This window comes from Esox lucius, chromosome 11 (assembly GCF_011004845.1).
Source record: "Esox lucius isolate fEsoLuc1 chromosome 11, fEsoLuc1.pri, whole genome shotgun sequence".
NCBI lineage: Eukaryota > Metazoa > Chordata > Actinopteri > Esociformes > Esocidae > Esox > Esox lucius.
The window spans coordinates 49150361-49164222 of NC_047579.1; the positions used below are offsets into that span (position 1 = coordinate 49150361).

Consider the following 13862-nt stretch of genomic DNA (forward strand, 5'->3'; position numbering starts at 1 on the left):
GACGTTTTTGAGTATGTTTCATGTTTAACCAAGGCAACAGTAAATGTCATCTTTCACCAGGGATGTAGTGCTCCTTGGCCTATCAGTGTAATTTTGGAAATTACTCGTCTAGATCACAAAATGCATTATTTACCTACATTTAATCAAAATTGGACTAGAGATGTCTGAGATCCCTTTTTACAAACCGAGTAAATGCAATTAATAACTATAATGCTTCTCAGGCCAATTAGGGCAATTTGGTAAATGCTGGATTGCAATGGCAAGATGAAACATTTCCCCAGACCTGTAATGTCTTAGTTGACTAAAATTCCTGAGCATGTGTGCCAAAGTTCATTCTGATATAAACAAATCAAGAGATGTAAACATATTCCCGTTACAGTAATTGCTACAATACTGTATGTTGATTCATGTGTTTGCAAGATGGTTTACCCTGCAAAAAATCTGTCTTATCAAGTATATTAAACTTAAAATAAGGTAAATTTTTCTTTACAAGCTAGAATATACCGCTTGTTTTTAGAAAATATGCCTTGAATATCGTGTAATTTGTCTTGTTCCACTGGCAGGTAATTTCACTTATTTCAAGCAAATATCTCCTCAAAAATAGTGAAATTGTTTCATCCATTGGCAATTATTTTTGCTGTGTAGTTATAGTTTCATTAAGTTAACTTTATCCATAGATCCTTTATGTAGATATCTTGCATGTGAGGAGAGAGACATACAGCTCTGGAAAACATTTAGACCACTCCAAATTTTTCTTACAGTGGGGAGAACAAATATTTGATTTAATGCCGATTTTGCAGGTTTTCCTACTTACAAAGCATGTAGAGGTCTGTAAATTTTATCACAGGTTCACTTCAACTGTGAGAGACAGAATCTAAAAATCCAGATAATCACATTGTAGGATTTTTAAATAATTAATTTGCATTATAATTTGCATATTATTTATAATAATAATTACAGGCATTTGTCTATTACTTTTAAGATATTGTCATGGAATTTCATATAGATATTGATAAGATTAATAACACAAAGACACCTTCATTTACAAAGTATAGCTGAGTCATTTAATACGTTTTAACATGTTGCATGGAGAGAGTCCGCATGCAAGGAATCTCTCCTGAATGAACTGATCCCTCCTGCTTATATAGAATCTATCATTGTAATCTTAACCAATGGAAGTTAAGACAAATCCTCTATCATAGTATACCTTACTGAGGCCCAAATAAGGGCTTTGGACAACGAGTCACTGAATCTTGCCAGACAGGGCGAGTGGTACACCACAGAAGGTGCAGGAGGTAACACAAGGTCGGGATGTTTTGGGTATAAAGTGGGGAGCAGGTACAGGAAGGGGGTTGCAGAGTTACATGACAATGTGGACAGTAGAAACAATGGACCTCAAACACCTTGGCCTTATGTCGCATTATTCAAGAGAGACTTCTATGCTAGAAATATAACATATGGAAAGGATTTGAAGTGTAAGGCTAAATAAGTACAATTTCTCCCACATTATGCAAGATATGTTTCCTAGAATGGAAAGGTTGGGGAACTGCTTTATATTGTGACTGACAGGGTCAGGTGATGTCTTAATGGCTGCTCACTGGACCTGACAATAGATTACCAAAATCTTTTAGTGGCTAGAGTTCAGGTAGACAAAAAAAAAAAAATGTGTGTGAGAACTTTGCCAGTACATTTTGTGTGTTTGACTCTAGATGGAGCTAGTCGCATATCGGTTGTATTCACAGCCACACCGGCATCTGTTGGAAAATCACTCCCGCCTCTTCCTCCTCTCTCACTCAATGCATACAAATGCTGCGAGAAGACCCTCCTCCCTGTCATCCAGCTCTCAGGGAGGGGCGGGAGTGGGGGCAGATAGCAATTTCATCTCACTATCCTTTCTCTTGAGGCAGGCAATGCTTGTCTTATAGCCCCATGTCTTTCCAGTAAGCAATATTTATGAGACTGTGCAACATGTCTAACCTGTGTGAGTGGCATGTAGTAGACCACAGTTAAGGGAAGAAAAGGACCTTTTTTCATCTGGATGGGAAGTCCTTTTTTTGTTGAAAGGAAAGAAGAAAGAAGAGAAGCTGGGAGGGGGAATAACTGGCACTTGCCAATCCCCCTTCCACATAAAGACAAGACAAAACGGAGGCTACTGGAGTATTTGTTTTTTTCTTTCGTTTTTTGTTTTTCTTCTTACTCATCGCGTTGCTGGAAGGTGCTTTATCCTTTCACCTGCTCGCTCTCTCCGTCCTCTGCCTCATCATCTATTTCTCCATTTACCTCGTCTACAATTTCTTCTATTTATGAACGAGAAAAGGAAGAAAAAAGAGAGAGGAGGGGGATTTTTTTTCCCATTTTATCTTTTTCATTTCCTTATCCATTCTCCCATCCCTTAGCATTCCTTACACTCCGAATCTCCTCCTCCAGTCCTACCCACGCTCCCCCTCCCTGTGCCTTTACCCCACCACCCCTCTCATTGCTCCACACCGCTAACTTAGACTAGTTCCATTAATCCACCAGTGTTTCAATGATCCAGATTCCCCCCTCCTCCAAAACCAAACCAGATTATTAACATAACACTCTGTTTTACCTTTTTCCATTTTTTCCCCTTCTTTTTTTTTTTAACCTCCTCTTCTACCATCCTTTGCATCTCTATTTTGGGGATTCTTATTTGTATTTATAGGTAGGTCTCTTAGTGTTCAGTGTCTGTCTCTATTTTTACATGTGAGTGTGTGTGTGTGTCTGTGTGTGTTTGTGCGTGTTACACGTCCATATAACACACATAAACACACGTTATACAACAGTATGGTTCAGTACAAGAGTGGTTCTTTCATTAGGTCATCAAGCTGATACACCTGCTCTGACATTCCTACTATAGGCCAGTCCATCCCAAACATCACCGTTTTTGCTTTTGACCTCAATGGAAACCTGTATTTAATTTTGCAACGCCTTCACCCCTTCACGGTCTTACATATGTTACGTGTTGCACAACAGTCTGTTCTCCTCACATTACTTGTTCCATTTTCTTATCATTTACCCGAACACAAGATGAAGGCTGTTGAGAGAAATTGAGGCAGACACCATTTTTTTATTGCCGAACATAAAAAGTATTTTCAACAGATGTTTATGTAGAAAAACAGGGACCAAAACCAAGATATCTGACCGTTCTCACATTATCCTGCACCTCTTATAAAATCACTGCAGTCTGATGAAGGGTGCAAAACATAATCTTCAGATCTGCTCTTGCTTTTCTCTCTCCCTTCGCTCATTCCACTGGTCTGTCACCTGTGTTTGCTTCCAGTCCCACCAGCACTCTGTCTGACACACACAAACCCTCAACAGAATGGACTAAAATCCTCGCTGCGATTCTCTGCCTTCCAAAGGATTTTGGTCACATCTTTCACCCAAGACGTTTCTCGTTATCTGTCATTCCCTTTTAAGATCCCTTTGTCTGTAAACCGTTGCTGTTATGCTCCCTTTAGTCATCGATCAGTTTGTTACACCATCTGTTCCATTTTCCACAAGATATCTTTTCATGTCCCAATCTTCATTCCACATTGTCTCGCTATTGTTAAATGTAGAAGGAAAGGTCATTTTTCCAATATATATTTAAATATATAATTTGGGAATTTTGTTCACATATAGCAGGGGAATTCTCAATTTTTATAAGTTAATACTGGGACAACTGTGATCTATTTTCGAGGGGCTTGTCATTTAATGTGGATATATCAGAGAAGGAAAGTGTTCGCAGCATGGTAAAATGGTTGTTTGGAATTAGATATATTGGGAACTAACCAAAAACTGTTGGACTTTTGGTGTGTGTATGCGTGTGTATGCGTGTGTGTATGTGTGTGTGTGTGTGAGAGAGAGAGAGATAGAGAGAGAGGGAGTGAGTGTGAGGTAAAGAGAGTGTATTACACTCAGCAATAGACAGATTCATAGATAAGAAGAGCAAACCACATAATTCATTCTTTCTCCACCTCTCTCTTTATATTTCCTTTATTTTTTCTTTTGAAGTAGAATTGAACACTCCTCTACATTATAGGAAGATATTGGGGAATGGGGTTTTTTGAATATTCTTCACAATGATAAATTCATTCTGGATGTAGCTGTTTTCCTGAGGAAGTACTCTACGATTGGAATTCCAAATGAAAACTTCTAATTAACTGTTATTATAAACAACACTTATATTCAGGACATTTTGCTATTTTTCCCCCTAATGGACTAAAGCAGATTTTAATACTTTTTTCCACTATTGAATTTTAATGTTTTTTTACTGTCAAGGATTAAGGACATAACATCTTTACTTCTAGTGATTTATTTGTCACATTTTCTTCTATCTACAAAAACGATTACATTTAGAATCACTCAGTTTTAAGGGTTAATTAGGTGAGTACAGTGCCTCTCTTACACACAAGCTATCTCTATTGCTCTTCATTCTGTTATAATTGATAACCACCTGTATGTATACCTGTATGTATGTATAAATGTTATATGGATGTTAATACATATTAATATATATGTGTGTATATATATATGTATATATATATATGTATACACACCACTTATTGTCTTTCATATCATTGCACCATGGAATGTATGTATGCGTGTATGTGTGTGTGAGAAAGAGATTGAGGTGTATATTGAATAAGTTGATAGATTATTGAAGATCAGTAATTTCCCCTATACATGAATAGATCTTTCTTCCTTGAGCCTTTAATACCCTTTTTGAGCTCATGTGTGTCCAATGTCCATCCAGATAATCAGAAACTGATCTCACACACTTTCTATATATTTTGGAGTTTTTAGTTTTTTATCTGTATGTAGGTCATTCCACATTAAGTTTAAGCAGAATATATTGTGCACCAATATATATTTTTCCATATAGACCACAGTGTAAAATGCAGTATCTGAGGCTAGATTGTTATACCTAGATTGAACCTATTGGTTGAATGAGGACTCCTGTTCTATTGATTCTATTTCTATGATTGTTCTCAGCAGTAGTATTCCAGGTGGATGTTTGTAGAAAAAAAGTCAAATTATTTATATGAATTAAAAACAAGTTTAGTCCTACTTCTAGAGATTTGTAAGCACTTGAAAAATGTTCCCTAAGTTATCACCAACACTGGTAACAGTAGTTTTATGTTGCTTTAAAAAACATTATTATTGTTATATTTTCTTCTAATGAATATTGTTTAATGCCTGTGATAAATTATTCAATTATGTTCCCCTCAATTTAAGCGCAACTATATTAAGTGAACTGAATTCTCATTTTACTGTAAAAAAAAAAAAAAAAGAAAAGATTTTTAAACAATCTTTTCTTTCTAAGAAACAATTAAACTCTAACAGTGAAAACATAGTTTTAAAAGTAGGGGAGCTACCGTAATCTTATATTTTGGTAAATTTCTGGTGTTTTGTGGGGGAAACTGAGCACTTTGAACACGTCAACCCACAGTCATCCCTGTTGCACTGGCTTGTACATATTTCAGCAATAAAAGCTATCCACTTCTTTTGGTCCGTGGCCAATCTTTCTACCCCATGCTTTCAGACAGTCTTGACTGTTCTCAGCCACCCTGTCTTGGGTGATGCTTATGCTCGCCTTCTGGAGTCCAATAAACTGCTACTCTTGGGCTGAAAGTCTGTGCTCTTACTCAAAATGTGTATAATCCAGTTCCAGTGGCATCTGTTTATGGCTTCTATTGCTTCGTGCATTTCTAAATCTTAGAAGGTTGGTGGTCAATGCTGTATTAGATCAGAAACACTGTATTTCTTCCAAGAACTGTGGAAAGCTGATCAACTTTGTAGTTGATCCAGCAAGTTTCCAGCAATTCGAACCATAGAGAAGTGTTGATAATACACAGCTGATATTTTTATTGTTTTTGTTTTACTGAATTGTCTAGATTTACAGATTTTTTTAATTCCAGAGTTGAATATGAAGGTCCATCTCATTCCTGTAGCCTGATCTTCTGTGTGACGCATGGCCCAGTCCATTGCCAGGTTGATCCTCACAGATTTGCTGGTGCTTCAAATGTTAAGGGTGGGGATTCCAGTGTTAATATGGGTGGGGATTCCAGTGTTAATATGGGTGGGGATTCCAGTGTTAATATGGGTGGGGATTCCAGTGTTCATATGGGTGGGGATTCCAGTGTTAATTTGGGTGGGGATTCCAGTGTTAATTTGGCTTCTTGGGATCTTCCATAGGCTTTAGTGGTGGTCGCTGTGGAAAGACTTCCTCAGTGTAAAAATCCTTCAGAGGTACCTGTATGATGATACATTTGGTCCAGTTTGAAGGTGACTTTCACTTCCCTTAGATCTCAGGGAAAGGTGGAAGAAGGATGTTGACATTACTGGACAAATTTTGAACAGTTCTGTCATTAGGTCTTTAGTATTTAGAGCTTTCCCTCTCTTTTAAGATTTCATGGTTAGGATGATTTTATCTGTAGTTTAAGGATCAAGATCTTCTAAAGCTGCCTAGTTCAGTAGAAGGATCCACATGGGCTCTTTTTCCACAGTTTAGTTTACTGATGATGCACTTAACCATTTTCCCATTTCAAGTGGTTTTCATTTATTACTGTGTCGGAATATATGGGAATACATTCAGCATGTACACTAATGAGACAAAACATTATGACCACCTGTGTAAGATGCTGTTGATCCTCTGGATCCCGCCAAAACAGTGTCAACCCGCTGAGGTATGGACTCTACAAGACCCCTGAAGGTGTCCTGTGGTATCTGGCACCAAGACATTAGCAGCAGATCCTTCAAGTCCTGTAAATTGCAAGGTGGAGCCACGGTGGATTGGACTTGTTGGTCCAGCACATCCCACAGATGCTCAATCGGAGTGAGATCTGGGGAGTTTAGAGACTGGGGCAACAACTTCCACCCTGTTCCTCAAACCATTCCCGAACAGTGTGTGCAGTGTGGTAGGGCACATTATCCTGCTGAAAGAGGCCACTGCCATCAGGGAATACCATTGCCATGAAGGTGTGTATCTGATCTGCAACAATGTGTTACGTAGGTGACATGTGTCAAATTGACGTCCACATCAATGCCCAGGGCATCACACACCCTCCACTGGCTTATAATCTTCCCCCAGCGCATCCTGGTGCCATAACTTCTCCCAATAAATGATACATCTTTACATGGCCATCCATGTGATTTTAAAGAAAATGGGACTCATCAGACCAAGCAACCTTCTTCCACTGCTCCAAGGTCCATTTCATACACTTGCCTGCCCATTGTAGGCGCTTTCCACAGTGGACAGGGGTCATCATGGTCACTCTGACCAGTCTGTGGGCACGCAGCCCCATATGCATCAGGTGTTGTGACACTTTGCTCCCGTAACCGCCATTCAAACATTCTGTGACTTGTGCCACAGACCTTGGCTGTTTGGACCAGATGGGATAGCCTTTGTTGCCCTCGCGCATCGATGATCTTTGGGCGCCCAACCCCCTGTCGCTGGTTTGAGATGTGTCCCTCCTTGGACCCTTGACAGTAGGTCCTCACTACCGCCGATGTGGGAGCCCTGCACAAGCCTTGCCATTTCAGAGATGCTCTGACCCAGTTGTCTGGCTATAACAAGTTGGCCCCTGTCAAACTCAGTCAGGTCTTCACTCCTGCCCATTTCTCCAGCATCCGACACGTTGACTACCAGAATTGATTGTTCGCTGACCATCTATAACCTACCCAGACCTTGACATGTGCCCTTGTTAGGAGATGATCAACTTTGTTCACAACTTTATTCACCTATGAGTGGTCATAATGTTTTGGCTCATCAGTGTGTAGTATACACCGATCAGCCATCACATTATAATCACCTGCCTAATATTGTGTATGTCCAGCTTCTGCCGCCAAAACAGCCCTGACCCGTTGAGGCATGGACTCCACTAGACCTCTGAAGGGGCGCTGTGGTATCTAGCAACAAGATGTTAGCAGCAGATCCTTTAAGTCCAGTAAGTTGCGAGATGGGGCCTCCATGGATCGGACCAGCATTTGTCCAGCCCGTCCCCCAGATGCCCAATTGGATTGAGGGAATATGGAGGCTAAGTCAACAACTTGAACTCGTTGTTGTTTTCCTCAAACCATTCCTGAACTATTTGCTTTGTGGCAGGGCTCATTATCCTGCTGAAATAGACCAATGCTATCAGGGAATATCGTTGCCATGAAAGGGTGCACATGGTCTGCAACAATGCTTAGGTAGGTGGTACATGTCAAAGTAACATCCACATGAATGGCAGGACCCAAGGTTTCCCAGCAGAACATTGCCCAAAGCATCACACTGCGTCCGCCGGCTTGCCTCCTTCCCATAGTGCATCCTGGTGCCTTGTGTTCTCCAGGTAAGCGATGCACACGCACCCGGCCATCCACGTGAAAACGTGATTCATCAGATCAGGCCACCTTCTTCCATTGCTCCGTGGTCCAGTTCGGATGTTCACGTGCCCATCGTCGGTGCTTTCGGCAGTGGTACAGGGGTCAGCATGGGCACCCTGACTGGTTTGTGGCTACGCAGCCCCATACCCAGCCCCCTGTGTGTTCTGACACCTTTCTATCAGTAACAGCATTAACTTTTTCATCAGTTTGAGCTACAGTAGCCAGTCTGTCGGAAAGGACCACACCGGCCAGCTTTCACTCCCCCCTGCATTGATGAGCCATGACTCTGACGTCGGTTCACTGCTTTTCTTTCCAGTTATGTAATGTTATGGCTGATCGGTGTATGTGGTTCATTTTATAAAGTATATATAGTACCAGTCTAAAATGTTGACACACCTACTCAATCAAGGGGGTTTCTTTACTTGTACTATTTTCCACATTGTAGAATATTAGTAAAAACTATCAAATAACATAAATTAAATCATGTAGCAACCAAAGAAGTGTTACGCAGATCGCAATACATTTTGATATTGTACAACCCTGTTTCCAAGAATGTGCTAATAAAAAAAGAATGCAATGATGTGAAAAATCATTTATCCCTGTATTTAATTGAAAATAGTACAAGGAAAACATAAAATGTTGAAACTGAGAAACCTTATTGTTTTTTGAAAAATGCATGCCCATTTTGAATTTAATGCCAGCAACATGTTTAAAAAAAGTTGGGACAGGGGCAACAAAAGCAAACACAATGTACAGCTGCAACAAACGTTGTGTATTTTTCAAGAAATAATAACATTTCTCAATTTCAATTTTGGATATGTTGTCTTTTCATACAGAGTTTAAACGATTTGCACATCATTGCATTCTGTTTTACATTTTACACAGTGTCACAACTTTTCTAGAAAGATTCTTCAAAGTAGTCACCCTTTTCTTTAATGACAGCTTTGCACACTCTTGGCATTCTATCAACCCAGTTCCTGAGTAAGTCACCTGGAATGCATTTCAATTAACATGGGTGCCTTTTTAAAAGAGTCATTTATTAAGCCAATTGGTTGCTTTGTAATAGAGGACCATCATTATGCCTGTACTGTGGTAGTCTAAACTGCGGCAAGAACAGCTCAAATAAACAATGAGAAACAAGAGTCCATCATTATTTAAAATATGAAGGTTAGTCAATCTTCATGTGCACTCACAAAAACCATCAAGCACAGTGATAAAACTGGCTCTCATGAGGACCGCCACAGGAAAGGAAGACCCAGAGTTACATCTGCTGCTGCAGAGGAGATGTTCATTAGAGTTACCAGACTCAAAAATCGGCAATTAATTGCACCTCAGATTGCAGCCTAAATAAATGCTTCACAGAGTTCAAGTAAAAGACATCAACATCAACCGTTCCAAGGAATCTGTGTGAATCAGGTTATCATCGTCCAATTGCTGCAAACAAACCACTACTGAAGTAACCCAATAAGAAGAAGAGACTTAATTTGGCCAAGAGACATGAGAAATAGACTTTACACCAGTGGACATTTGTCCTTTGGTTTGATGACTCCAAATGTGAGATTATTGGGTTCTACCTCTGTCTGTGGATGTGAGTGAACAAATGATCTCTGCATGTTTGGTTTCCACCGTGGAACTTAGAGGAGGGAGTGTGATATTGCGGTGGATTTATTTAGAATTCAAAGCACACTCAAAACAACATGGCTACCATAGCACTCCGCTGCGATACGCCATCCCAGCTGGTTTCGCTTAGTGGGACTATGTCACGGTTCTCCAGAGGTAGGGTGGCAGGACATACTCTAACACGACAACTGTACAATGCAGCAACAATATCCACAGTGACAGCAACAATGACCAACAAGAACCACATGTGTAGCGGGGACTTGAATAGGGATTAAACAAGGGGTTAGCGAGGAACAGGTGACCAGACTAAATAAAACAGATGAAATTAATAAACCAAGGTGAACCAAACTGAAAATAGAAATCAAGAAACTAGTACAGAAAGGCATGGAACATAGAAATATAATGACCAGCACAGCATGGACTATCATTGGTTTTTCAACAGGACAATGACCCAAAAGCTGCATTAGGGCTTTTTGACCAAAAAGGAGATTGATGGAGGGCTTCATCAGATGACCTGGCCTACATAATCACCCAACCTCAACCCCATTGAAATGTTTGCTATAAGTTGGACCGCAGAGTGAAGGAAAAGCAGTCATCAAGGTATATGGTGGCTACTTTGAAGAATCTAAAATATAAATGTTTTTTCATTTGTTTAATATTTTATTTTGGTTTCTACATGATTCCACATGTGTTGTTTAATAGTTTTCATGTTTTCACTCTTATTCTACCATGTGGAGAAGAATCAAACTAAAGAAACACCCTTGAATGAGTAGCTGCATCCAAACCTTTGATTGGTACTGTATATGTTACATGATATATCTACAGCTCCGGAAAGAATTAAGAGATCACTGCGAAATTATCAGTTTCTCTGGTTTTACTATTAATTGGTATGTGTTTGAGTAAACAGTTTTGTTTTATTCTATAAACTACTGACAACATTACTCCAAAATTCCAAATGCAAATACTGTCATTTAGAGTATTTATTTGTAGAAAATAACAACTGGTCAAAATAACCAAAAAAACATGCCTTGTTTTCAGACCTCATATAATGTAAAGAAAACAAATTCATATTCATTTTTCAACAACAAAGTACTAATGTTTTAATTTAGGAAGAGTTTAGAAATCAATATTTTTTGGAATAACCTTGATTTTTAATCCCAGCTTTCATGTGTCTTGGCATGCTCTCCACCAGTCTGTCACATTGCTGTTGGGTGACTTTATGCCAGTCCTGGCACAAATATTCAAGTAGCTCAGCTTTGTTTGATGGCTTGTGACCATCCATCTTCCTCTTGATCAAATTCCAGAAGTTTTCAATGGGGTTCAGGTCTGGAGATTGAGCTGGCCATGGCTGGGTCTTGATCTGGTGGTCCTCCAATCAGTGGTTGTTGAGTGACATTCGAATGAGTTGACGGTCATCTTGGTCAGTGGACAGTCATTTTCGCCCTCTGCCAGTCTGTAGCTTTGTTGTTCCCAATGACTGTTGCTTGACCTTGTTTTTATGAACCACCGTATTTGAAATGTTCAGGATGGAAGAAACCTGATGCTCACTGTATCCCTCTGCCAGTAAAGCCAGAATTGAACCCTTCTTTTCTTCACTCAAAGATTTTCTTTTCAACTCTTTTGTGATGCTGAATAGTTGTTACTCAGATTACATCTGAGGTACTTCTTGCACAGTTTTTTCCATCCAGCTGGTCCTATTGCAAGAGGATAGTGATGACCACAGCAGTGGTTTTTATACTTTTTCTCGTTAAATTAGATTTGGTTCAGGTAATCACCTAATCAGTACCTCATAAAGCAAAATGAGGTGAGCCTGTGTTGGAATTTAACAGACACTAGAATGGAATGGCTGCCATGCATGTAGAGATGCTGATTTAAGAAAATTACGAGGGGTCTCTTAATTCTTTCCAGAGCTGTTTATACACTATTGTTAAAATGTTTGGGTCACTTGGAAATATTCTTTCATTTTTTGTCCTCTAAAATAACATCAAATTGATCAGAATTGCGGTGTGGACATTGTTAATGTTGTAAACGACTATTTTAGCAGGAAACAGCTTATTTTATATGGAATATCTATGCAGGTGTACTACAGGGGCCCATTATCATCACTCATCACTCCTGTATTCCAATGGCACGTTCTGTTTGCTAGTCTTATAATTTTAAAAGGCTAATTGATCATTAGAAAACCCAATGTTAAACTGATTATGTTAGCACTGACAAATACATTAGAGTGTTTAGTTTGAGAAACAGATGCCGTTCCTCATCTGGCAGCGTCATTAAATGGTACCCACAAAACACCAATCCCAATATTAACAGTGAAGGGGTGACTACGGGATGCTGGCCTTCTAGGCAGAGTTGCCAATAAAAATAAAAGATTAAGATGGGCAAAATAACATAGAAACGGGACAGAGGTAGAACTCTGCCTAGAAGGCCAGCACTTGGATTTGCAAACCCAGCATGCCATTGGAACACAGGAGCGATGGTTGCTGATAATGGTCCCCTGTACGCTTGCACAGAAACTCCCCTGAAAATCTGCCGTTTCCAGCTACAACAGTCATTTACAACATTAACAATGTCTACATTGTATTTCTGATTAATTTGATGTTATTTTAGAGAACAAAAAAGTGCTTTTCCTTCAAAAACAAGTGCATTTCTAAGCGACCCCAAACTTTTGAACTACTGTAGGGTTCACCTCTGGAAAATATTAAGAGACCACTGCAACTTTTTCTTTCCCTTTCCAAAAAAGTCGAAAAGGAAGGTTTTGAGTGAAAAAAGTGAACTTTAACCCTTATTTCACACCCACTCTCCAATGCAGTTCTAGACACTTCTGTTAATGCACAGGCGTGTGTGTGACTGTGAGAGTCCACTGCCTTTTCCACCTACTTCTCCCTGCAGCTCATCTGGTGAATACATCATCATTTCAAAGGAAAACATCAATGTTTTTCCCAACGTACGGTATTGTTCACTCTTTTTAGATCTCTCCCCGCTCTGGGTTGAGAGCTTTAAGCTCAGTGTGTCCGCTGCTACACACTTGTCTGTCCATCCATCATATGTCCTTCCGCATTTGACCCCTTTTTTCTGATTAACTTTTTCGTCATTTGTCTGACAGGGTTTAGATTTATACTGTGCGCTGGGCATCGGTCAAGGTTACAGCTCTATACAGTTCGATTCCTCCTGGGACAGGGTCTTACAGCACTGGCCATTATCCACAGTGTTCTCAGTTTTAACCCTTTGTGTGACTGTCAGAGTCTACCTGATGATGTGCCCATAAACCATTGGACTCTGTTACATTTGACAGTAACATTGCAGGAAGGCCAGAACGCCAACCAGTTTGTAACTATGAGCTAAACCATAAGATTGGTTCTCCAAAAGAAAAAAAACCCAACAACAACAACAAAGTGGAGCTAGTTGACTATCATTACATTAATCTGTTATAATGTTTGCACTAGTGTTTGTGCTATTGTTATTTGTTAATATCGAATTAGTTTAGATTCTGGTTGCACCAGTAATGGACTAGGGCAAATCCTGTATTTTTTGGTTTCACATGGGGTTGTAGATTTTCTGTTGTCTGTGGCATATACATATATTCAAGTTTATAGCTTTGTCAGAACCTTGTGCTTGTGCCATTACAGTGGGTTTGATCCATGGGACCATACACAAATGAATGCACTCATGACTAAATCACTTCGGATAAAAGCATCTGCTAAATGGCATATTATTGCCATAAATAGACATATTCTAAAATGCCATTTGGCACTGCAAGGCCAGTGAACATGAATTATTATATTCTCAGGATACCTTCAGAAATTATTCATGCTAAGTAACCATTTACATGAACTGAACTTTCATCCTATAAAACATAAACGTTATCCTGC

General features: G+C 39.5%; 1 protein-coding gene across 3 annotated transcripts in view; it reads left to right on the plus strand.

The window, feature by feature from the left end:
- Positions 1-1912: 1912 nt before the first annotated feature.
- The window catches only part of LOC105006258 (glutamate receptor ionotropic, NMDA 2B), a 120212-nt gene continuing 108262 nt past the window's right edge, over positions 1913-13862 (plus strand). For 2 of the 3 annotated variants that reach the window (XM_034295578.1, XM_034295576.1), the window contains exon 1: positions 2717-4389. The gene's annotated coding sequence lies outside the window, so the exon portion shown is untranslated. Of the gene's footprint in view, positions 2684-2716; positions 4390-13862 lie in introns of those variants that run through there. The other variant, XM_034295577.1, reaches the window with a different exon arrangement.